At 49.2% G+C, this 26,488-nt stretch overlaps 1 protein-coding gene across 3 annotated transcripts in view; it reads right to left on the minus strand.

Annotated features, from left to right (window-relative positions):
* The window catches only part of Hrh2 (histamine receptor H2), a 51,267-nt gene extending 40,698 nt beyond the window's left edge, over positions 1 to 10,569 (minus strand). For 2 of the 3 annotated variants that reach the window (XR_005091552.1, XM_028863782.2), the window contains exon 1: positions 10,470 to 10,569. The gene's annotated coding sequence lies outside the window, so the exon portion shown is untranslated. The remainder of the gene's footprint in view (positions 1 to 10,469) is intronic. The other variant, XM_028863781.2, reaches the window with a different exon arrangement.
* Between the last annotated feature and the right edge of the window lie 15,919 nt (positions 10,570 to 26,488).

Here is a 26,488-nt window from a genome sequence, read left to right on the forward strand (position 1 = left end):
TCATGGAATAGAAATAAAGCCTGAATTCATTAGTAGGAAACCATTCTGATAAAGTGGTGCCAGGGATAGAACCTAGGCCCTCAGGAATACTTGACAAGAACTCTTCTTTGAACTTCTCTACACTGGCCCCTGATTTGTTTTATTTTAAAATACTCACATGAGCAAACGAGGCTCGTGACTTGGATGCCACGTGGATGGCAGACGTTGATGGAGCGAACACTGCGGCATCTGAGAAGGGGTGACAGGCTCTCTGTGCCTCCCTGCATGTGTGTCTCTCAAGTGTGTGCAATGAGAAGGCAGACGTGGTGAAGCCTCCCTGGAGAAGGCTATACAGACAGTCCAGGGGCCAGTCCAGCCTCAGTTTCCCTCACTGGAGAAAGCTCGTCTCCTCTGCTTCCCCATTCCCCTATAGACAGCTCTGCCCATGGCCTTCTTGTCTCCTTCCTAACCCATCCCGGACACGCTGCATATGTACTCCACTTCAGTAGCCTCACAGCTTTAACGGGCTGGACCACACCTTCTTCCCACTCTATCTCATTCTCAGTGAGCCTCAGGCCCCAGGTGCAGATGATATCTTTCTGGCAGTTGCTGGGGGCTCCAGTCACAGAGCTAGGAGTGCCCAGGAAGTCAGGTGTCTAGGACAGAATCATGCTCTCTGGGCCTCTTGGGCGGGATCTGGGTAGACCAGGTGTGGGCAATTTGGGGGCAGTGGCTTTGTTTCCGCTTCCATTTCCCCTCCTGAAAAGTGATGAGATCATCCTGACCTCAGAAGGTGTTAGGAGGTTTCTTGGTTAAGGGTTAAGAGCAAGACTTCCCTGCACCTGCACCTTCTCTCTGGCCTCTCAGCTCTCCCTGCCTCACACCTGTCACCCAGAAGAATAGAAGTTGTCCCTGTGCGACATCATCTGTCCTAGTCAGTGTTCCATTGCTGTGAGGAGGCATCATCACTACGTCAACTCTTATAAGAAAGGACTTAACTGGGGCTTGCTTACAGTTTCAGAGGTTTACTTCATTATCATCATGGTGGGGAGCATGGTGGGAACATGGTGGGGAGCATGGTGGGAATATGGTGGGGAGCACTGTGGGAACATGGTGGGGAGCATGGTGGGAACATGGTGGGGAGCATGGTGGGAACATGGTGGGGAACACGGTGGGAACATGGTGGGGAGCACGGTGGGAACATGGTGGGAACATGGTTGGAACACGGTGGGAACATGGTGGGGAGCACGGTGGGAACATGGTGGGGAGCATGGTGGGAACATGGTGGGAACACGGTGGGAACATGGTGGGGAGCACGGTGGGAACATGGTGGGGAGCACGATGGGAACATGGTGGGGAGCATGGTGGGAACATGGTGGAGAGCATGGTGGGAACATGGTGGGAACATGGTGGAGAGCACGGTGGGAACATGGTGGGGAGCATGGTGGGGAGCATGGTGGGAACATGGTGGGAACATGGTGGAGAGCACGGTGGGAACATGGTGGGAACATGGTGGGGAGCATGGTGGGAACATGGTGGAGAGCACGGTGGGAACATGGTGGGAACATGGTGGGGAGCATGGTGGGAACATGGTGGGGAGCATGGTGGGAACATGGTGGGGAACACGGTGGGAACATGGTGGGGAGCACGGTGGGAACATGGTGGGAACATGGTTGGAACACGGTGGGAACATGGTGGGGAGCACGGTGGGAACATGGTGGGGAGCATGGTGGGAACATGGTGGGAACACGGTGGGAACATGGTGGGGAGCACGGTGGGAACATGGTGGGGAGCACGGTGGGAACATGGTGGGAACATGGTTGGAACACGGTGGGAACATGGTGGGGAGCACGGTGGGAACATGGTGGGGAGCATGGTGGGAACATGGTGGGAACACGGTGGGAACATGGTGGGGAGCACGGTGGGAACATGGTGGGGAGCACGGTGGGAACATGGTGGGGAGCATGGTGGGAACATGGTTGGGAGCACAGCCCAGACCATGGCAGTATGTAGACAGACATGGTGCTGGAGAAGTAGCTGAACATTCTACATTTGGATCTGCAGGCAGCAGGAAGAGAGAAATACTGGGCCTGGCTTGGGCTTTAGAAACCTCAAAACCTGCCTCCAGTGACACACTTCCTCCAACAAGGCCACACCTACTCTAGCATGACCACACCTCCTAATCCTTATCAAAAAGTGCCATTCTCTGATGACTAAGCATTCAAATAGATGAGCCTATGGGGGCCATTCTTTTTTTTTTTTTTTTGAGACAGGGTTTCTCTGTGTAGCTTTGCGCCTTTCCTGGATCTCACTCTGTAGACCAGGCTGGCCTTGAACTCACAGAGATCCGCCTGCCTCTGCCTCCCGAGTGCTGGGATTAAAGGCGTGTGCCACCACCGCCCGGCTGGGGGCCATTCTTATTCAAACCACCACATCATCTGACTTGTGAGGGGTCGGGGGCAACTGTATCTCAAGCCCCATTATCTCTGAGCTCACACCAGTGCGCCAATGCTGTGGGTTGCTGACATGCAAGCCCAACTGCTGGCCCAGATGAGTGCCTGCCTTTCTCTAACTTCCTGCCTGCATGTTTTGTTGTTGCTTCTCCTCTGGGACCTCATCTTGTCTTCTCACTTAGCAGCTCTTATCCCTCCCACTCCTGGTCTCCCCAGTTCCCGCCCCAGAGGGCCAGAAAGCATGCTTCTGGCTTTGATGCCTGACTTTCTGGACACGCCCACGCAGTCCTAGAATGTTCTGTGCACTTGACAATGGTTCGAATGTTGAAAGTGACTTTTGATGCTCAGAACTTGAAGAGCAGTTGAGTCAATCATGCTGCATCAGAAATGCTATACCTACTACTGTCACATATTGGAAACTATAAATAATAAGGGGGAAATGCTTGTAGTTAGATTTTAAAAAAACTCATCAGGATTCAAATAATGGGTAATGATTCTATGAACTTCTATCCTATCAATGTGAAGCAGAGGAGAACACCACCAAATACTAATGCTTAGAAAAATAAGATTGTAATAACTTTTTTTTGGCGAGGGGTTATTGATTCCAATTATTACCTTCTTTCTCCATTGAGAGTTAATGCTAGCAACTAAAAACAAATGCGTGTAATATAGGATACCATATACATGTTCCCCTTTGGGATAAAAATATAAATTATATATAAAATGTAATGAAAATTAAAATAAAATACAGTGAATCCTTTTATCTGTAATGTTTTCTCCTCTGTGGTCATCCACAGCCTGAAAATATTAAAGAGAAATCCAAGCAGTAAACAGCTCTTAGTGTTTTGGTTGCTGTCATTTCAGGGATGGTACTGTGCACCTATAATCCCAGGATTGGAGGCCTTGGGCAGGAGAATTGCAAGTTTGAGGCCACGCTGGATTAGCGAGCTTGTCTCAAAACCAAACAACAGAAAAATGACATGATGTTCTGAGCTTTATGATGAAACCTCATCAGTCCTGCCCAGGAGCAATTCTAATCCTTTTGTAGAGTCCACAGAGGCTGTGTGTGGGCCGTGTACCTTAACATCCACTGTGTGTGCTGGAACAGGTAGCGCCATGTCCAGCGGGGTGGCCACTAAACAGCTGTGGGTCACTCTGGTCCCAGAACCACCTCATCACATTTTTCAAAAGAAGCTAGAATGCTGGATGTGAATTCAAATCTTTCGGCTTTAAAACAAGATGCCTTGATTTCCAGTGAATTCTCCTTTTAAAATGTTGGCTCACACGTCTCAACTGCAGGACACAGAGAAATCAAGCTGGAATTACTCTGGAAACTTCCTCCCCGCTGTGTGAGCCCTCAGTGTTGGAAGGGACTGTGCAGGCCACAGAGGGAGGGTTGTCATCAACATCCTTTCAGCTGTGGACCCTTCGTACAACAACATAACCAGTCAGGCGAGCTGAGTGTTCGCTGGTGCAGCTGAGGCAGGACTGTTACGAGGGTAACTAACAGACTCTTGATTAGATTAGATGCCTACCCTGCTGGAGGCAATTCACTTCTGTTACTATAAACCCTGTGGCTGGGGAAGGCAGAGGCCCCAATGAAGAAGCAAGTGCTTTATCTTGCTAAATGGGCATGATGTGCCCATCCAAATGCCTCTGCACGGCCGTGTTCATGCCCATATGACAAGTACTGCTGTCAGCTTTGGTCAGAGAAGTTTCTTTTTGCAGTGACTGACAGTGACTGTAGGGACTCATAACATCAAAATACTGAGGCTAAACAACTGATAAATGTCCAACCGTCAAGGAGACGTTTATACCACCCCAACGCTCAGGGTACCTCTCGGAAGAAAGGGCCGAAAGGATGCAAGAACCCAAGGAAGGGGGAGGGAAGAGTGGGAGGGGTGTGGGGCACTGAGCCAGGCACGGCCATTGCCCTCTTGAACTCACAGCAGATGTGATACAAGATATCGATACAAGACAGATGCAAGACTGTGCCCATCGACAGTCTGTCAGGGAAGGGGCTCACAGGGCTCCACATCTCCAGAATCCACACACAGTTAATGTCACTCGGTAGGAAAGAACAGTTTCTTCAGTGGTATAGCCACTGCTAAGCTTCCCACGTAAACAAACCCTTACCCATACTCCTATAAATAACCCCAGGGAAAACCACTGGGACACGTGTGTGTGTGTGTGTGTGTGTGTGTGTTGTGTGTGTGTGTGTGTGTGTGTGTGCGTGTGTGCGTGTGTGCGCGCGCATGCGTGCCTGTGCACACACACCAAAACACGAAAGCAGAAGAAGGCCTAGTCAGAAAGAGGGAAGGGATTAGCGAGAGTGGGAAAGGGACCAGAGAGGGGGAGTGGGTGTGTGACTCTAATTGAAATACAGTGTGCACATGCATGGAAAAGTCATAATAAAACCCATTGTTATGCATAATTAATATCTGCTAGTAAAACATGAAACATTTGGCCCATTCAAACAAACAAACATCTTGTGGGCTGTGTGAAAGTCCCCTGGACATGTGATCTCTGCACGTCCTCCTGTGTCCTGCAGAGTCTGGAAGGCTCCCTGGCTGACACGTCTCTTTTCTAAATGCCCTTTCAGAGGTCATTATTGCTCGAGAGTTTTGCTTTGGATTGGCACCAGATTCATTGGCAGTAGTTTGGGGGAGACTGACGTTTTCCTCTACTAGAGTAGCAAGATAGCATATGTTTCTCTCTGGGCATGGGAGCTGAGGCGAGAGATGCCTGACTCCAGCCATGGGCTTTCTCTTGGGTAATGAGTATTTTTGCTTCTGGAAACAACCCATAGTAGCTCTGCAGCTGAGCCTCCTGCTCTTGGCTGTGATGAGGCCTCAGTTTCCCCCGCACCTTCCCACCACACTGTCTGTTCGTCAGGTTCCCAGAAGGCTTTCATCCTTTGTTCTCTGCATTCTCCTTCCTGTTTCTCTGCCGTCCAGATGCCTGGGTCTGAATTACCCTGTCTGGCTTCCTTCATGCTCCATCTCCAAAACTCTGGAATGTTGTGTTCAGATGCCATTCCCATCAGTCTAGGCCTCCTCCTCCTCCTCCTCCTCCTCCTCCTCCTCCTCCTCCTCCTCCGCAGAGACCGGGAGCCTGGCCTGTTCCCGCTGCTGCTGCTGTTGCTCTCCATTTCCATTCCTTCCTTTCCTTTACCCATCCCCCCATGGTGATTTCACCTCCTGAGTAGCTTCTGAATCCATTCCCTTCTCTGGCTGTGGTGTCTGGCCCTCATCGCTGCTCAAGGTAAAGGTCGAGGGCCAGGGCATCCTCAGTGGGTACCAGGCCTGTGCCCTCCTCCAGTCCACCTTCCTCTTTGCGGCCTAGAGGAACGGCATTTTGGGAAATGCTAACCTGATTACTTCTGTGGGAACCTAGACTCCCATGTGGCTCCCACAGCCTACTCAGCAGTGAAGGGTCTAAGCCCTGTGGATTTCTGTCTGACCCTTCCCACTCCACCTGCTGTGGACATCAAATGAAGCCTAGCTGTTCTAACTGCCCTGAGAATGCCCGGAAGCTTGCAGCCCAGTGCCCCTGGGCCTCCTCTGTTTCCACCTGGAATACCCAGCACTCTTTGCACTCCCATCACCTCAAGGCAGTTTTGGGAGTCTTTGGAGATGACTTCCTCTGAAGAGTGGGTGTTTGAGTCTCCAAGGGTGAGTGCCACACATGGCCGAAGGGCTGCAGTGTCCCCTGGCATCACCATTACCGTCTTCCCTGCTAAACAGGCATCCTTGGGCAGGTGCCACACTCACCGTCTCTGTCTTCTGTGAAGTGCGCAGGGTTGGACACATGGCAACCTTAGAGAGTTTCCTGAATGCCTCAGTGAAAGAATGGCTAGCGCTGATGCTCGAGGGGGTGGATGTTTGGAGGCCATTCTATCAGAAGTGGGCAGTTTTAGGGTTGCCAGTGACCATGGCATTCATTTTTTTTCTGGAGCCAGAAGTACATATGATCACTCCTGCTGCTTTTTTTTGAGCCTGGAAACCAGGCCAAAGGTCCCAAAATATGCTCCAGGAGAATGCTTCCATGAGTCTGGTAGCAATGTGCTATTCTGCTTGCTCCAATCCATGACCAACGTGGGCCTAGCTGGCCTTCTCTCCTTGTGGCCAGGCCCACACCCTCCTCACTACACTGTCAAGTAAGGGTTGAGCTGGAAAACACCTCTGAGATCAGTAGTGACAGGCCCCTGTGGTTTTTTTTTTTTTTTTTCTTCAGATTAGTCACTGTGAGACCCAGAGAGGAAAATCTACTTGCCCAGGATCACAGAGAGGGAGGAAATGAGTGTTCACACCTGAAGCAGTTCGTCAAGATTTTATCAGGTAGGAAAAATGATCAAAGGAAAGTCTGAGATGTGCTAGAGAGTCTGGGCTAGCCTGGAGGTTGAGGCGCCAGGGATGGCCTCTATGGGGCTAGCCCTGGAGCAACATGGGTAGAGGAACATGGACAAAGAGCAACACAGAAAGAAGAAACATGAACAGATTGGAGGGTGAGCTTATTTTGAGGCTGGCAGAGAGAGGGGAGACACAGGCAAGGTCACGGGCTGCCTGGTGGACAGACATCTGTGCAGTCTGCAGTGTGGTCTAAGAAAGAGTGATGTGAGAAAGTTTATCTGAATGTTTGGACCGAAACTGAACGACAGGCACAAACGGATTCAGGGAAACTCAAATCAACGCACACTTTTGCTCCCACATACACACCCCACAGAAAGTATGCATTTTTCCAAAAGGCCCATACCCAAGTGCTCACAGCAACACTATTCAAAACAGCCTTAAAGTGGAAGCAACCCAACTTCCCATCAACTGGTAAATAAAAGGTGGCACTCATACGATGGAGTATTAGCCAGCTCTAAAAAGGCATGAAGAACTGATGCACGTTCCAACAGGATGGACCATGAGAACATTTCACAAGGCAGAAGAAGTCAGTCACAAAAGGTCACATGTTGTGAGAGTATTTATCTGAGATGTCCAGAACAGAAAGGTCTATATATAGAGAGAAAGTAGATTAGTGGCTGGGTCTGGGTGGGGAGTGGGTGAAGAGTGGAGGGGATAGTGACTGCTGAGGTATACAGGTTTATTTTAGTGATGATGAAAGTGTTTTTAAAATTTGGTAACTGTGGACATACCAATACTAGTAATCTATATGATAGGTATGGGTAGGGTTCAGAGTACTTGCTTTCGAAACTCAGTGGGTATATTAAGTCTTTGACTTGTATTGTTTAAATAGGTAGATTTTATAGTATAAAATTTTAGAGTTAAAAAATAAAAAAGACCACCCTGGTTTTTGGAGGCATGGAGTGGAAGCATGGGAGCCAGGCAGACACTGGATGGGAGAGGCCAGCACTCAAGGGGCACTTAGTGTCTATCTGCAGACATCTTGCACATGCTGATCCTTGTTCAGGAGAGATGGCTTCCACCCCGGGGATTGTGAAGCCCAGCACCATCCACATTCGGGGCAGGGTCGTTCTTTGCTAAAGGACTGGGGGTGTACTGTGGATTCTTCAGCAGTGTCCCTGGTCTCCACAGCTAGATGCCAGAGCATCGCTCCTGACATAGTGATAGTCAGAGACTTGCAGTTGATGAAAAGGTCCCCTGGAGTGCACAACTGTCCTCAGTCAAGCACTACCCTCCTTGCTGGTGACTCTTGCAGAATCATTTGAGTATCTCACCCTGAGGTCCCCAGTTTCCCAAGTTCCCTAGCCTAGGCCCCCAGGATACTGTTCCCATTCTGTCTGTGCATTCCCTGTAGAGAAGGTGCCTTATGTTGGGTCTCTGGAATCCAACACAGGGCTTATTACTTGTGGTCACTCAGGGGCCATTTTATAACCTGTGTGGGCCAGGGCATCGCTTCTCACAGGGCCATGGGATGGTTACTTAGGTATTGGGAAGCACACAGAGTACTAAGTGCTGTTGGCATTAGTAATTACAGTTCCTTCTGTCACTGACAAGAAACATTCCTACTAGCTTTGTGCAGAGACTGGCGAGAAAAGGCAGGGTAGGTAGGTTCCATAGTCTCCATCTTCAGGGGTCCCTGGGGAGGTGCACACCCATAAGTATGAAGCACAGAAGAACCACGCACGCCAGTCTAAGGACTTTGGACCTATTTTTGAACAGGGAGGTGACATTCTCAGATCTGTATTATCTAACTCACAGTGAGACAGAGGGTATATGAGAACTGGGGATGGGGGAGGAGGGTCAGATAGAAGATAGGAAACAAAGAGATGGCGGCACCTCCATCTGGCAAACTCGGCTTTAGGGACACTGTCTGGAGAGGACCGGGGAGCCACAGAGGTCTGTGTGCTGATTACTGAAGTGGGTGCTCCTTGCACATAATCAGAAAAGCCCAAGGAACAACCAACCCCAATCCTGCCACCCCGGCAAACATTGTTAACTGTTTTTTGATTCCCCTTGCCCCCTTCCCCTAAGCTTTTGTCCAAATCTGGGGCCATGCCATACCTGTATCTGCAATGGCTCTTTTCATCCTTTCAAAACTCTCTGTTTTTAGTAAAAATATGTCAGCTCCTATTGTCAGACATTTAGACACTCTGATTTTTGATGATTATCTTGAGGATTGATAGAATCTTTGTTCTCATCCCCATCACTTCATGTGGATGTACTCTTGTTTTAAAACATTTCTGGCAAGGAACCTTTTTGGCCTGCCCAGACCCTTACCCCATTAGTAGAGATTTCCCCCCTCCCCCAAAGGATGAGCTAAATCCTTCAAATTGCAGCTTAATCCTGCTTCTACTTCCTTGGGGCGTTGGTGGACCACAGCTGGGTTTGCTTTCCCCATGGACATGACAGCTGGGAGGGGCTCTGGATCTTCTGGAGATAGTGTCTCTAAAAGGAGTGTTTGCCAGATTGAATCTGTCACCAGATTTTTGTCTGCTGTCTTGTCCCTCCAGTTCTGATGTATCCTTCATTTCATGTCAGCTGGATAATACAGATCTGAGTTAACTCAGTTAGTGCAAATTAGTCCAGGACAGAGGGACTGTGCCTGCTTCAGAGCCCAGGGGAGCCATCTGGGCTGACACTAAAGGGGAGGAGGTTGACTGGAACAGGGTGATACAGCGTGGAAAGGAGCCAGCTGCACAGGCCAGTCAGCCTGGTTTCAGCTTCCTGTGGGACTCTGAGAAGTGACCTTTCTTCCTTCCTGACCCCTAAAGGCAATGCTTGGTGGGGGACTCTCACTCACAGTCACCTCCAGTAAGTGTGTGTGGCGCTACTCTTCCCACTACACACGGAACAAGCAGGGAACCATAGCTGATCAGGCGGGCACATGCTGGATGCCAGGCCCTGTGCCATGCATTTCATGGTCATAGTTTACGGTCAGGGTCAGCATAGTATCAGTAGCATCACCCTGAAGGCAGAACAAGTGTTGTTCAGGAGGCCAAGGCCAGAGTCGAGGTCACTTCCCCTACCAGACAACAGCTACCAGATGTCCTGGATGGAGGAGTCCCGCCCAGTCTAGAGCAGGGGAGGCGCCTCGGTACCCTTTATAGGGCAGCACCCAGGAGGATGTAGGTAAGGCGGCCTGTTCTTGGGAAACTAAAGAGCCTCCTTCCCGTTGGCTCCAGACTCTCCACTGGTGCTCGGTGATCCGAAAGTCTCTCCAAGCTCCCACACATACATCAGGGGCGCAACCGCCCAGACCGAGGGACAAAACAAGCCCTTAAGTGCTAGCAGACTTTCAAATCCACCCTAGAGGGTAGGGGGCGTGTGAGGCTGCCCCGGCACCCTTTGCTCAGAAGGATAGGACGGCAAACGGAGCTCTTAATGCCCCTTTGTGGTGGATATGACCCTTGAGGGTTACCGGGAGAAAACTGAGGTAGAGGCGCCAGCTCAAGGTCAGGTGCTGTTTGCAGCGCAGCCTGAAGTGGAACTGGGCACGGGGTCACAATGCACCCCGAGAATTCTAGAGAAGGCAGCCAAAGCAGCCGCACCACAGCCTGGTCATCGCACCACCCTCCCGCGTCCCCATCCCGAGGAGACGTCTCCCGGGAGGCGGCAGAAACCTTACCTTACCTGGTGCTGCTGCTGTGCGCTGCCAGCACCGGGTGGCTCAGGTCCGCGCGCCTGCACTGGCTAGGGCAGGATGGAGCTGGTGGCATGCGCCTAACACCCACTTCCTCGTCCCCGCCCCCAGCTCGCTCCTCCTTATTCTGAAAGCCGCTCCTTCCCTCAGCATTTTCTCCCACATTCATCCCCCTCCTCTCCCCTCTTTTTCCTCCTTTCTCCCTCCTCTCTCCTTCTTTTCCTCTCTCTCCCTCTCTCCCTCTCCCCCTCTCTCTCCCTCCTTCCCTTTCTCTCTCTCTCTCTGCCCCCTTTCCGTCTCTGGACACTTTCTCCCTTGTCTCTGTCCTTTTCACAGGGTCACCTATCAGTCCCCCCTCCCCCCCACCACACACACACAATGGCTTCCTCCTGCCCATAACCCTGGGCAGCTCCCTGGTCTGGGACCCAGCCCATCTCTGTGCACCCTGATGGTGTGAGAGGGAATGGCCAGCTATGGCCCACTCTGGCTTGAGAACTCTAAGGCAGAAATCAGACTAATCCTTCACCTGAGTTCCCAGGACCTGACCACTCCAAGCTTGCAAAGTGTGAGAGAAGAAGCAATTTCGGGAGAAAATCCTGGAGGATCCTGGGACCTGGAAAGGCAGAGGTCTGAGAACTGAAATGGGTAGAGCTCAGTCAGCCCAGGGTTCTGGTGGAATGAGGAGGGAGGAAGTGGAGCTTTGGGGGTGGGCAAATAAAGCTTGTCCAGACCGGAAGTCCCATCTCCCAGATGTGGAGCCAGTGCAGCCCAAGGTGGACATCTGGCAGTGGAATGCGTCTGAAATCCGTGCAGACCTGAACCTCTTACTTCCCTTGGTAAAACTTTTGCAGAAAACTCCCTTACACCGCAGATCTCCAAACATCCAGGGGCAGCTCAGCTGACCCCTGCCCTCCTCTGCTAGGCTGCTGCCCCGGGGCCTAGTACAGCCATGCTGCCGGCCTGCGTCCTTCTCCTGAGGTCCCGTGGTAAGCATTGGGCAAGTGTCTCGTTTGTAAGCCCACTTCCTTTTCTGTGACCCTAAGGGGTCCTCCTCACCTCAGAGAGGCCTGGGCAGCAAAGGAGAAAGCCTTGGCCAGGGCAGTGGAAGGGAAGTAGGGTAAGTTTTGCAGATCTTCTGCTCACTAGGGGTATATTTCCAAGTCCTCTTGTGCCAAACCATCTGTCTCCAAAGTGGTGTTCTGGATGCTTCTCTTGTTGGCTTGTCCAGTTCATCTGTAAAAAGTGCAAGTTGGATCACGTGTCTCTACTGCTGGGCTTCCAACCTGCCCACACTTCCCTCTGTAGTCACGTTCAAATCCAGGCTTCTCCCGTTCCCAGTGATCTTCAGACTCGCCTCTCCATGATGAGTGAGGCCACTGTCCACACACATTTAGAGCCCCTCTCAGCAAGACCGTGATGGCCTGTAACTTGTATGGGCACTAATGTGTTGGTGGAAATGGCTTTGGCTAGAACCCGCCCCGTCTCTTTTCTGTCTTCTGTAGGATGCCATTAGAGGAGTGTTCTAAAGAGACTGTTTCCTTATCTGAGTGCCCAGAGAACAAGCACTATTAACAAGAACTCAGCCTGTGGAAAGCCCTTATAATTTCTGAGGTCATCTGACTTCTTTTTTTTTTAAGTTGATAGTTTTTATGTTTATATGTATGCATGTTCTGCCTGGATGTATGTCTTTATATCATGTGTGTACCCAATGTCCATGGAGACCAGAAGAGGGTATTAGATAGCCTGGAACCCGAGTTACAGATGGTTGTGAGCCACTGTGTGGGCGGTAGGACTCAAACTCAGGTCTTCAGGAAGAACAGCCGGTGCTCTTAACCGCTGAGTCAGTTCTTTAGACCCAGGACATCTGATCTTGTTGGATGGACATAGTGCCTTCAGTACTTACAGAGTCACAGGCAGTCAGGCTGGCTCTGGCACCTGGTGGCTAGGAAGGATGGACGTTTCAAAACCGACAGTTTGGGCCAGACTCCTGTGTAATGGGGGGTGGAGCATCTACCCTGCTCTAGGAACCTGGATCAAGGAGCTTTGCAGCTTGAGTTCTTCCTCCACACCCCTGTGGTGCTCCAGCCATGGCACCGTGCAGATGTGTGAGACAGTGAGGGAGAGCTGTGCTTCAGTCACGACACCGTGCAGATGTGTGAGACAGAGTGAGGGAGAGCGGTGCTCCAGCCACGGCACCGTGCAGATGTGTGAGACAGAGTGAGGGAGAGCGGTGCTCCAGCCACGGCACCGTGCAGATGTGTGCCAGACAGTGAGGGAGAGCGGTGCTCCAGCCACGGCACCGTGCAGATGTGTGAGACAGAGTGAGGGAGAGCTGTGCTCCAGCCACGTCACCGTGCAGATGTGTGAGACAGAGTGAGGGAGAGCTGTGCTTCAGTCACGACACCGTGCAGATGTGTGAGACAGAGTGAGGGAGAGCGGTGCTCCAGCCACGGCACCGTGCAGATGTGTGAGACAGAGTGAGGGAGAGCGGTGCTCCAGCCATGGCACCGTGCAGATGTGTGAGACAGAGTGAGGGAGAGCGGTGCTCCAGCCACGGCACCGTGCAGATGTGTGAGACAGTGAGGGAGAGAGATGCTCCAGCCACGGCACCGTGCAGATGTGTGAGCAGACAGTGAGGGAGAGAGGTGCTCCAGCCACGGCACCGTGCAGATGTGTGCCAGACAGTGAGGGAGAGCGGTGCTCCAGCCACGGCACCGTGCAGATGTGTGAGACAGAGTGAGGGAGAGCTGTGCTCCAGCCACGGCACCGTGCAGATGTGTGAGACAGAGTAGGGAAGAGCGGTGCTCAGCTGGCCTAGAACTGTCAGGTGAATGCAGAGCAAGCTCACGCAAGAGTGTCATAAGAACTACACCAACCCACAGAACGAACAGTTCCTTGTTTTGGGCAAGTGTGCAGCGCTGTGCTTTGTCACACAGCAAGGAATGACCGGCAGCCGGAGGGGACCAGTTCCTGTCTCTGAGGCCCTTGGTGAGCCTGTAAAAGCGGTACCATAGTCTGCTGCAAAGACTTGGGTGAGGTCCAGATTAAGAGAAGAAAGGGAAGAGAAAAATCAGGTGTGGTGTACAAACCTGTGATCCCAGCACTTGGGAGGCCGGGAGAGCAGGAGTCCAAGGTTGTCCTTGGCTCCAGAGAGAGTTCAAGGCCAGCCTGAATGACATGAAACCCGGTATCAAAAATAAATAAATAAGTAAATGGAGTATTCAATTCATTTATTTACTCAACACATGTCTACTAATGCCTGCTGGGCACTAATTCTGTGCCAGGATACAGCATTGCATGAGATAGACAAGGGTCTACTACACCACACAGACGGACATACCAGGTAGTTCCACTAAAGGGAATTTAAACAGGAAACAGGATTGAGAATATCTGGGACAACTGTGTTTACCATGCCTGGCGTGTTTAGCATTGGAAATTAGCTGAGCACAGCAAGAGAGGGTAGAACAGCGTCTACATGGGAAGAGCAGCAAGTACCTTGAGGTAGGAAGTGTGGCCTTGTTGAGGGGATGGGAAGAAGACTGGCATGGCTGTCCGTGTGCGGGACAGGGGTGCTGGTCAGAAATGGGGTTAATAAGTTGGGTGAGTAGAGTTATCCTGCATGGGAGCATGGTCACTGGAGGGTGGTGGGATGATGAAACTTCCTGCGCTGGGAAGCTGGTTACAATCTTCAACTAGCCACCCAACTGTGTCTTCTTCCAGTTCTGAAGCTCCTCAGCTCCATCCCGTATGGGGAGACCTTTGGAAGTGGCTGAACCTGTCAGTATAGGCCTCCTTGCTAACGAGAACCACATTTCCACTTTACAGGGGCTGTGGAGGCTCCGTCCCCAAGTCCCCCTTCATCTGAGTGTGTAAACACCGGAAGAAGCCTTTCATTCTAAGGAAACCCAAACCACTGTTGACAAAAATAGAAAGGGGAAAAAAGGTTTTTTCTTTGGAATACATAATCTCTGCTGAGTCTGACTGCTAGAAATTGAGAGAGAGAGAGAGAGAGAGAGAGAGAGAGAGAGAGAGAGAGAGAGAGAGAGAGAAACACAACAATTAAAATATTGAATAACACAGTATGGTTGATAACACTTAATGGAGTAGCCTGTGGAAAATTCCACTGAGAACCAGCAGGGTTTTGCCACTGGTTATTTTCTGTGGTGGCTTGGGGTTTGTGCAGGACTAAGAGTGTGGTTGGGAGTGGGCAGGATTTGCTGGTCCTTATGCCCTGAGAGTCTTGAGATGTGGTGAGATCTCAGCTCTGGGTGTCCTGGGGGAGTAGAGTCAGTTCCTAGGCCTGCAAGCTGCTGTGGGTTCCAGACTGGCCGTTTCCCAGCGTCTCTACATTTTCACAGTGCTCAGTTCCGGCTCACAAGACAGGAGGGAGCGCCGTGTGTAAAGGGTTTGCACACTGTGCTGGGTTCTTTGCACATATCATCTTGATTGATTCTCCTCGGAGCCCTGTAAGGTAAGAATTCTCATTCCCTCCAGGCGGCAGATGAGAAAATGGAAGCTACAAAGCGCTCCCCACTTCTCATTTCTGTAACTAGGGATGCATCCAGACATACCCCTACTATTAGGTCAGAGGCTGTCCTAGCCCACTGTCTCTCTTGGCGAATCAGACTGTTCTGTGAAAAGTCAGGGTAGAGAGTGGAGGGGAAGCCAGGAGGTGACTTTTTAGAGCAGGTCAGCTCATGGATTGGGTGGGAGGGCTGGTTATTCCAAGAAATAGCTCAAAGTGCTATGTTGTTTTCCTTCTAAGACTTGATCCCCATTGTGTGATGTGGGAGGTGGGGGGACCTTTAAGAGCTAAGACCTAGTGAGAGGTCCTTAGACTAGTTGGGAGTGGCCCTCTGAAGGGGTTCTGGGATCTGAGTCTCATCCTACTTCCTGTTGGTAATGGCGGCAATCTCTATCTCTGGCCCATGCCCCTGCCTAGTCTGCCTTGAGGTCTTTCCCAAAGCCAGGCACAGGGAGAACTGGCAACCAAGTCCCTTGTCTCTAACAGCCCTATGGTGGAGCAGAGAGCTCTGAGTTCAAACTCCAGCATGCAAGCACGTGTGTGTGTGTGTGTGTGTGTGTGTGTGTGTGTGTGTGTGTGTGAGAGAGAGAGAGAGAGAGAGAGAGAGAGAGAGAGAGAGAGAGAGAGAGAGAGAGAGAGTGCACATGCTACATATACGTACAGGGAGAGGGAAGGAGAGAGAGGGAGGGAGGAGGGAGAGAGGGAGAGGAAGGGAGGGAGGAGTTTGGCTAGAACACGGATGTAGAATGCAGGGACAGTGGGATTGCTAAGGGGGCTGAGAAGGTGCATTGATCTAAGACCAAAAAAGTGCTTGAAAATTATGCCAAGAGCTTGTGCTTTGTCCTGGTGGCCGAAGAGAAGACACCTCTGAGAGATGGCAAGTGGGGGAAGGAAGAGACTAAGGCATCTTCTGATCATAAGGAACAAAAATGCTCCAAACTGGTTCAAGAATGCAGGCTGAGCGTGAGAAGTGAGGGGACGAGAAGTTGCCTGAGCCTGGTACCACAGGAACCACAGAGTCATGATCTCTGGGCAACTTCTGAACCTCATTTCTGCATCTCCCAGCTGCCATCTTTCCCTCCTTCAGAAGACACGTTCCTCTGGTTCCTGGTCCTCCATGACGTTAATTCTAGTCTCTTAACTATTCAAACCCGAGGACAAAACTATCTGAGGAAAGTGGCTTTGAAGCCCAAGACCAAGGGCAGGAAGTGGCACTGCCGACAGCTGCCAGGGAGGCACCTGCAATATGTCGTAGCCACTCGAAGCAAGGGCTGCCATGGGGAGGGCGTGACCAGCCCAGGTTCAGAATACGGAATTGGCAGAATGTGCAGATTGGCCGCAGACCAAGGTATTTGTGTGAACATTCCTTTGGATGTATCTGCGAGGGTTTAGGGGTGAGATCTGAATTAAATCATTTGAGGAAAGCAGGTTGCCTTCCACATTGTGGGTGTGTCTAGCTAATCAGTTGAAACCCCGAGTGAGTTGAGAAGGGCTGATCTCTAAGGAAGGAGGAAATCTACTAACCAAAGATGGCGTCAAACTGCAGCGTAAGCCTTCCTGGGGCCTCAGCCCAGGGCCCTGGGTTAGAGTTGTCAGTCTGCAGACTTCTGTGCACTGATTTCCCCAAATCAACCTCTGCGGGCTGAAGAGATGGCTCAGTGGTTAGGAGCACTGGCTGATTTTCCAGAGGACTTGAGTTTGATTCCCAGCACCCCACATCAGGTTGCTCACAACTATCTGTAATTCCAGTCCAGTCCCAGGGATCTGATGCCTTCTTCTGGTCACTGTGGGTACCCCTGAACACATGACATACACCTACACAGACAAACACAAACACATAAATAAATGTTAAATGATAATGATGATGATGATATCAGAAATCTCTGTCTCTACCTACTATACACACATATACACATACAAATACAGATACACACACAGAGACATACAATGCAGACACACACACACACATATAGACATACATAGTGAGACACACACATGCACATACATACACAAATAAAAAATGATATTGATGAGAAATCTGTCTCTACCTACTATACACACATAGACACACATATTTGCACAGATACACAGACACACACAGATTCATACACATAGACACACACAGAGACACACTTACAGAGACACTCCCACACACCTACATCCCCTCTTGGCTCCATTTCTCTGGAGAACACAGACTCACAGCAGAAGGGAGCTACTCCCCATCTCCTAAGCCGAGCATGGCTGAGAACGTTTAGTGTAGGGCAGAGGAGGGGCGACTCCCACTGTCTGCCCAGGCCTGCAGACTCCGGAGCTCAGAATGCGGCAAAGCACGTGTGGCAATTATCCTGGGCTGAGCCTCTGGGAGCCTGACTGGGTTATTAATTAAGTCCAGTGAGGCAAAGACTCTGGGATGAGGTCAGGAGAAGGGTCCAAGGCCCAGCCACAGGACACTTGGAGCTTTTGTCTGGTCCAGGTCGGTGCAGAGAGCAAAGGCGTCTACCACACTGACTTCCAACCCTCCTTACTTTGTCCTCCATTCATTTTAATTCCTGAAAAATCTGGTAATAGCTTCCCCAGCCTACACTGCAGCTATCAATTGTCATGTGACCCACTCTAGTTAATGAGATAAAGGGTGGGGAACTCTTTCTCAGCATAGGAAAGTCAAACAGAAGGAATACCTTCTTCTGTCACCTTGGCTGCCTGTCCCATCATCTTCTTCGAAACCACCACGGAGGCAGCAGGGTTTGGCTCAGAGGGAAAGACCCTAAGAACTGAGGAGAAATGGACACAGAACCCAGATGCTGTAGGGCTCAAAAACAAGCCCTGGTGTCCTACTGGATGGAGTCTTTTCTCCTGTGTGACACAATCTTCTGCCATCAGGCGGTTGTGTGGTTCTCTGCAGGATACCTTAGTCAGTGGTCATAGCAATAAAGCAAGCAGAATGTAGGGTGGGTCTATGTGACGGTAATGCTGCTGTTAACTTTCCTTCATCGCAGAAGTGGGGACAGACTGCCCCAGGACACAGCAGTCCTAATTCCCCTCAGCCTTAGCTGAGCAAGTCTAGTGTATAGAGGGGTGGAGAGCGGGACTCTTCAGTGGTTCAACACCAAGGTAAGCTAAGCTGGGATCTTCCTGGTGGGGTAGCTGCTTCTTAATCAGTCATGTTCCTGTAAGTAACTCAGTAAACTCACTGGTCACCAAGCTGGACCTGAACGTTGACTCTTCTTACTTATTTCTTTAATTGGTCTGCTTCCCAATCTGGGATTTTTTTTTTCTTTTTTTTTTTTTGTATTTTCCCAAGAAAAGTCAGCACCACTTGGGAGTAGCTACTTTGCAACATTTTGCATGTGGGCTAATAAAATGACTCCTGGTTAAGGCATTGTGAGTCTGCTTCTATTACTTACAAGTGAACTATGCCAACTCCAGAATACATGACTATGTGGAAAGTGTGGCTCCACCCTCAGTCCAATGCCTATTCTAAAGTATGGTGACTCAGTTCTCCTGTTAAGATTCTCTTCGGTTCCATCTTCTGCCTGATCTCCTACCAGGCTTAAATAGTGCCTTGCTTGAATGTCAAGGTCAGGGTTGCAGGCCAGATCACTGCCCTCCTCTGAGCTCCCCTAGCTGTGTACATTTGCTTTTAAAGCTCACGTCCCATGGTTTTGTCAGGGCAACTTGCCCACACGATGTATGTATGTTCCGAGCGGTCAAGAAGACAGGAGGAGGCAGGGAGTCAGTCTCTCTCAGTATACTTCCACTTGTGTGTCAGGGCCCAGGCCTAACACAAGGCTATGCCTAGCTTGAAGGAAGGCTCGCAAAGGGACAAGTCACCTTGCCAGCCTCTGTAAGGAGAACAGAGAGAAGAAAACCAGGGATGGAAATGTTCCTTTTGACACAAAGGTTGGAATATTTTATTGAGTTATTTGATTAAAAAGTTCTCTCTCTCTCTCTCTCTCTCTCTCTCTCTCTCTCTCTCTCTCTCTCTCTCTCTCTGTATACACATAGGGGGAGGTCAGAGGACAACTTTCAGAAATCATTTCTCTTCTTCTACCATGTGGGTCCCAGGGACTGGACTAGGTCATAGACTTAGTGACAAATGCCTTTATTTGCTGATCCTGAATTCTTAGATTAAAAAACATAGTTATTCACTTTCCCAGTGTGTGTCTGTGTGAGTGTGCACATATGTCAGTGTGAGCGTGTGCACATGATGTGCACACTGTACCTGTGCTCGGGGGACTGAAGAGGGGGTCAGTGCTCTCTCCTGTCACTCATACTCCTTTGAGGCAGGGTCTCTCCCTGAACCTGGGGCTCCCACCTTCTCAGACTGGAAGTCAGAGAGCCCGGCAAAGCACTTATCTCTGCTCTCCTCAGAGCTGGGCTCAGAGATGTGCATGGATGTCTGGCGTCTTACATGTGTGCTGGGATCTGAACTAGTCCACATGGCTGCCCAGGAAGCCTTTTTAACCACTGAGCTGTCTTCCCCACCCCAAACCTTTTGATGTTTCATTTTTTAAAGCTATAGTATTACTTTTTAAGTAGAGCACTTACTTTTTAAAGGCAATAAGCTTGTAAACAATTAAAACATAAGTACTACAAAATGAATCTCTTGAACTCTTCAGAGGTCTTATGAACTGTTGAACAAATTCCAGAATTTTATCTTATACATTAAGCATTTTAGTCATTTACTTATAAAAATGGAGTCATATTATATATTCTATATTCTGCTTTAAGGTAAGAATGACATTTTCTGGTATTTTATACAAATAGATGCAACTCTGCTTTTTAAGGTAATAGAATGGTGTTCTTTTTTATCAGTTGACTATTGCTGTGTAACAAATTGCCACAGTTAGTGGCCTTTTATTATCTCACAGTTTTTGTGGGTCAGGAATCTGCTCATGACTTAGTTGGGGGTCTCCATTTCTGGTTATCTATTCAGCTGTAGTGAAAGTGTCTGGCAGGATTGGATCCTCTTCTGAGAGCGTCACAGGGCCAGATCTTCCTGGCTTACTTACATAGCCATTGATAAAATTCAGTTACGTTTGGATTACTGTGCTGAGACGGGTGTAGCAGGAATCTTAAAAGTTCTTATTAATAAAAACAAACTTAGGGCCAGGTATTGGCGTGAATGCTGGAAGATCAGAGAAGCAGAACAAGCCACAGCCATCTCATTTTGGCAATTCCTCAGCTGGTCCTGTTCCCTCAGACTGGAAGCCTCTGGGTCCTCATCTAAATGGGTCTCAGCTGAACTGCTGCTAAAAGCCTAAAAGCTTAACCAGGCTTGTCCTTACACCTTAAATACCTTTCTGCTTCCTGCCATCACTTCCTAGGATTAAAGGCTCTTGTTACCATGCCTGGCTGTTTCCAGTGTGGCTTTGAACTCACAGAGATCCAGACAGATCTCTGCCTCTGGAATGCTAGGATTAAAGGTGTGTGTGCCACCATTTTCTGGCCTCTGTATCTAGTAGCTGTTCTGTTCTCTGACACTGGATAAGTTTATTAGGGTGCACAAGATTTTGGGGAACACAATATCACCCCAGACAGGCAGAGAAACTGGCCTCAGATCTTTTCCATGTAGCCTTTCTCAATATGGCAGCTTGCTTCACCAAAGCCAGCAAAGCAGAGAATCTGTTAGCAAGATAGAAGTTACAGTTGTTTGTCGTCAAATCACACAAGTGATGTTCACTTATGTTGAGACATCCTATTGGTTAGAAGCAAGTTATGGGTCCTGCCCACATTCAAAGTAATGGTTTGACAGGAAGTCTAAACACTAGGAACTAGGCACCATGGGGTGTTGTTGCTTTTTTTTTTTTTAACTCTTTATTCTTTTACTCTTTGATCTTTGGTCTTTGGGGGGCCAACCACCCAGCTTCCAAATAAATCACACATGAAGGCTTATTTTTTCTTATAAATGCCTGGCCTTAGCTTGGCTTGTTGCTAGCCAGCTTTTCTTAAATTATCCCATCTACCTTTTGCCTCTGGGCTTTTACCTTTCTCTATTTCTCTATTTCTTTTATTTCCTTCTTATTCCGTGTCTGGCTGAGTGTCTGACCTCTTCTTTTCTCTATCTTTGATCTCTCCTCCCAGATTTCTCCTTCCATTTATTCTCAATGCCTGCCAGCCCCGCCTATCCCTTTCTGCCTCAGTATTAGCCGTTCAGCTCTTTGTTAGACCATCAGGTGTTTTAGACAGGCAAAGCAACACAGCTTCACAGAGTTAAACAAATGCAACATGAAAGAATGCAACGCATCTTTGCATCATTAAACAAATGTTCCACAGCATAAACAAATGTAGCACATCTTAAAATAATATTCTGCAACAAAGGGACCACCGTCTGCCATAGTGTCTGTCACGGTGTCCCACTTGTTCATTCTTTTGCAGACGAACACCCAGGCTGTTGATCGTTTTCACATCAGTGTAAATGTCATCATCCTGGCAATGTACCTTCCAGAATGGGCTCAAGATTTTCTTGGGAAAATACCTGAAAGCTGAATTTCTTATTCTAAGGCAAACTGATTCACTACCAAGCATTATATCAAAGGTATAGCAGATGTATGAGCTCAACAGCACTGTGAATATGGACTCCCCACTACACACTAATACTGAGCGTTTAATCATCTGACCAATATTTTTTTCAGTGTGATAGGTGATAGCTGGTGTCTCTGTGTTTTAGTCTGCAACTGTGCTTCAGTAAGGTTGAATACATTGTTTTACATTATCAGCTGCTTATCTGTGTTAGGATGCAAACACAGGAGTCCATTTGGACCAGCCTAAGTATTAAAATAAAAACCATTGCTTTTCCAGAGAAGACGGAGCAACTCCCTGAACCAGTAGTTGCTTTTCCTTGTGTCTATCTCAGCATCTGGAAATCACCCCATTCATTGTCCACACTCCGGGGACCCAGGAAACCTCACTTCTTCCTATCAGCCCTTCTGCTCTGTTTCCTTTCCTTATTGACTGTCCTTACTCAGAGTAAGGATCCTCAGAACTTCCATGTGGACTCTAATATAGAACGTATCTATCACAAAAACAGGTGTGTATGAAGTCAAACATCATGATGCAATCTCTTCCCTCGGCCCCTTCTTTCAGATAACTGACAATTAAACTTTTGATATGGATCTTCTAAGGTTTTAAAAAATCTTTTCCTTACGTGTCGTGATGATGAGATGAAAGAAGACAGTGATGACAAGGAGGACGGCACTTCACTGACGGTAGTAACGGTGTCCATGATGGTGGCATCCACGTAACGAGCATGTGCCGAACTGCTAGTGTTTTAATAGTACAGCGCGTTTTCATACTCCTTAGAATCTTGGTTAGGAAAGGACTTTTTGTTTATCATGACTGAGCCTCTGAATATGCTGAGAAAAGTTGTTCTCAATCCGAATTATAAAACTTTTTATTGGAGATGGCTCAGTGGCTGGTAGCATTCACCACTCTTGAGGAAGACCGAGGTTCAGTCACCAGTTCCAGAAGATGTGATGCCCTCTTCTGGCCTCTAATAAGCACTGCACACATGGAGCATATACATTCATGCAGACAAATATGCACATAAAATAAATAAAATCTTAAAAAAAACTTTAACTTTTTATTTACCCCTATTACCTTTACGGTGACATTGAAATACCAAATTAACCATCTCTAAGACATCTGCTTTCTCCATTGACCTGAGGAGCTTACATCTCTAAGACATCTGCTTTCTCCATTGACCTGAGGAGCTTACACGTCTCTGTGTTGTTTACCACCACTTTGTAGTCACCAGCGGTGACACTGAAGCTGGACACACTTGGCTCCTTCTCCTCCACTTTCTGGCCACATCATGTTTGTGGGTTCATGTCTACTTTGTAGAGGGAAGCTGTCAGGGTTTGGAGTCTGGAGTGCTGGGGAGTGCAAGGTGTTACACGAGCAAACACTTCATGCTTTGGGCTGCTGCTGTCCCCGAGAAGCTCTTTCCCTGTCCCCTCTGCCCTGGAAGCACACCAGTTAGGCCATTTAAGCCTTCCCATCTGTAGCACATTGCAGAAGAGGGAGCTTAAATAGCCGTCAAAAGGATGAGTGGGTAATGTGAGCTCCCTTTCTATGTTTCTTTCTTGGACATTTTCCTGGTTACTTTTGTACATTTTTTTTTCACCCAACTTAATTTGAATCGCTTTGTCAGGATCTTCTTCCAAGTGCTAATGTTCTTTATTGGCATTGCAACAAATTAATGGGACAATTTCAGGAGAACTGGCCACCAGGAATACAATCATTTGCTCTGTACATCTTTTGTGAGGAAGCTGCATTAAGTCCGTGTCTTCTGTTTCTCTTGCTCTTTAGGAACAAGCCTCATCTCCATCACAAAGACAAGACTCTTAGGATCTCAGCTGGGTTCTCTCCAGTATCAGCAGTTAGGAGCACTTGGCTCTGGAACCCAGCAGACCCTGGCATGAATCCACTTAATATGAGTGTGACCTTGAGAAATCGCCTTGTCACTCTGAGTCTCCGTCTCTGGTGTCTGTGTGCTGTACAGCCTTCCTAACTGTGACGTTAGAGGTAATGCTTTTCCAGGACTGCCCGCCTGGCCCGGGACTGCCTGTATGGTAGAATCAAACAGCAAAGCTTTCCATTAGGGTTATTTCCCGATATTACAGACATAAATACTTTATAACTGTAAGCAATGCACTACCATGCTAGGTCTTTTATCATCACTACTACAAAGATACCCCTGACTCTGCCCCCTCCACCGCCATTCTTTGGTGGTTAGGAGACAGTAGAGATACCCCTGACTCTCCACCCTCCCCGCCATTCTTTGGTGGTTAGGAGACGGTAGCGTCTGCTGTACACCTGTTGCTGTGTCCCCAGGTTAACAACCGTTGCTTAAAGGTGATGTTGATACTGAGGGTGGAGATGTGGGAAAGAATAATAAATTCTGTCCTGCCTAAGATCGGATGGAGGCAGGGTGAGAAAGCAGGGCATCTTGGAAGGGATGAATTATGGGTAAAGGGAAGAAGGGTTTTTAGAAGGAAAGCAGAGAAAGGTATTGATGTGGAAGGGAAGAGGTCCCCAAATGTGAGGAACGTTTGGAAGGGGAATCCCCACCCCTCCCAAACCCCTGACTCTACCCTATTCTCTCTCTTGTACAAGCAGGGTCCCAGATTCCCAGGTCTCCCAGGGGCCACAGCCTGCTGAGCAGCCATGTCCCTGCCTACCATTCTTGGGGCAGTGAGGGTGGAAACTGTTCCCTCAGTGTTATGTCTGGTCTGGTTCCAGGGAACCTTCCACGGGGAGCTGAGAACAGCCGTAAGGAGTGTGGAAAGAGGCCAGATCTTGGCTTTTGGCCCTGCCCCTGCTCCCTGATGGCTTCTCTGGAAGCATTAGTTCCTCCCTGATGACAGGGGGGCTTCCTCGGGCCAGAAGGGCCGGGTGACCTTTCTGAACCAGAGCCAGTTACTAGTTTTGAGCTCTTACTCCCCCCCCCCAACTGCTGCTCACGAGGGTATTGTCATGGTGGCACCCAGCCGCCCAGTGGCATGGCATCCATTAGAAAGTGTTCCTGCAGGAAAGAGTTGACACACTTCAATCAGCTGGCTTGACAAGTACAGGTGGGGGGCTTTTCACAAAAGGACGATTGGGATTGGGGGTGCTAATGAGAGCCAATGCTGTAGCCTTAGCCACGGCTGAGCATTGGTCTCTGGGACTGACAGGGGCGGGGACAGAGCGAGTTCCAGACAGAGAGGTAGACAGCGGCTGCCCCTTTCTGTAGAGGAGGCAGCCATTTTCCAGTAACTACAGTGTAAAAGGCAAGGTGGAATCAACCCATCCTCCCACTCCCCTGTCTTGACAGAGCTCCCCATGGCAGAGCACAGTGGGAAGGGAGGAGATAAAGGAGACTCCCAGAATAGAGGGCCTTGGGGTGGAGAGAGGGTCTGGAGGTCATTGGTCACCACAGGGAAGCCACCCCCCAGCGCCCAGAAGAGTAATGGCGCACATTGCCCTGACCGTGAACCCAGGACTGTTGTGTGGACCCTGCATTAACTTTCGATCCTCCTCATAACTCTCTGAGGTAGATGATGTCATCAGTAGCATCCCTGTGGCACCAGAGAGGTCAGATACTTGATTATCTTGGGTGCCGCGCTGTTTGGACCTGGCCCCAGACTGCCTCTCACAGAGTTTCAGGGCAGAGGTACTGCACACCATCTGCTCCTGTGTTTCTGGTTGTTCCTCTTCACCTGGAGTTCTGCACTGTGAAATGTGCTGAGGCTGGCATGTTGTAAGGTGTCATTATGGCCCCTAGCAGGACAGGATTGCACCTAAGTACAGGGTCAAGCCAGAGCACATCAAAGGAACTGCCAGGTCTCTTGTGTCAGCTAATGGACAAGGGGCCAATATGAGCATTGAAACCAGTCTACCTAAACTGGTGACACCAAGGTCCCTGCCTAGATCTTGTGACTTAGAGGGAGGGAGGCCAGCAATGGACTCCATGAGTATCAACCTCAGCTCCATCACTTTGCCTTGTGTGACCTCAAATGGTTATCTCATAGTTCCTACTTGTGAACAAGGACACACGTTACATAACCTGAGGGTAAATCTGACCACACCCCGATTTGACATTTCAACTCCAATTCCATGTGGCACAATGGCCCTAGAAGAAAATGGAGCTGGAAAAGTCGTATGCCCAGGGGCACTGCAGCCTTCATAAGGTCTTAGAGCGTCCTGTACTCCATGTTTGTGTGTGCTGATGCCAACAGTCCTCTGTGCTGCCAAGGGTACAGAAGCATAACTTTAAGGTCACAGGCAGGACATGATATTGATCATGAGAATTCACCATGGTTGTCTTTTTTTTCCCCCCAAGACAGGGTTTCTCTGTGTAGCCCTGGCTGTCTTGGAACTCTCTCTGTAGACCAGGCTGGCCTTGAACTCAGAGGTCCGCCTGCCTCTGCCTCACGAGTGCTGAGATTAAAGCATGGGCCACCACTGCCTGGTTTACCACTGTTGTCTTAACTGGCTTTTCTATTGCTCTGATAAAGACTATGTCCCAAAACAAGTTGGGGAGGAAAGAGTTTATTTTATCTTACTCTTCTGTATCACAAGAGAAGTCAGGGCAGGAACTCAGGCAGGAACCTGAAGGCAGGCCATGGGAGGGTATTGTTTACTGCCTTGCTCCCCTTGGCTTGCTCAGCTTGCTTCCTTATAGCACTCTGGCCACCTGCCTAGGGGAGGCGCTGCCCACTGTGAGCTGGACCCTCTCACTCAATCGTTAATTAAGAAAATGCACCACAGACTTGCATACAGGCAAGTCTGACGGAGACATTTTTCTCAATTGAAATTCCTTCTTCCTATTTGACTCTGGCTTTGTATTCAATTGACTAAAAATCCTACTAGTACAACTGTGTTAGTGATCTGAACATTTATTTACTGGGCTATAATTTATTATCACTGAGCACACACCTCTACTGATTAATTTGCTGTCAAGCATTCTGCTGTGTTTTGCTTGCCCCATGCTTAT

The sequence above is a fragment of the Peromyscus leucopus genome, chromosome 5 (assembly GCF_004664715.2).
Source record: "Peromyscus leucopus breed LL Stock chromosome 5, UCI_PerLeu_2.1, whole genome shotgun sequence".
NCBI classification, from domain to species: domain Eukaryota; kingdom Metazoa; phylum Chordata; class Mammalia; order Rodentia; family Cricetidae; genus Peromyscus; species Peromyscus leucopus.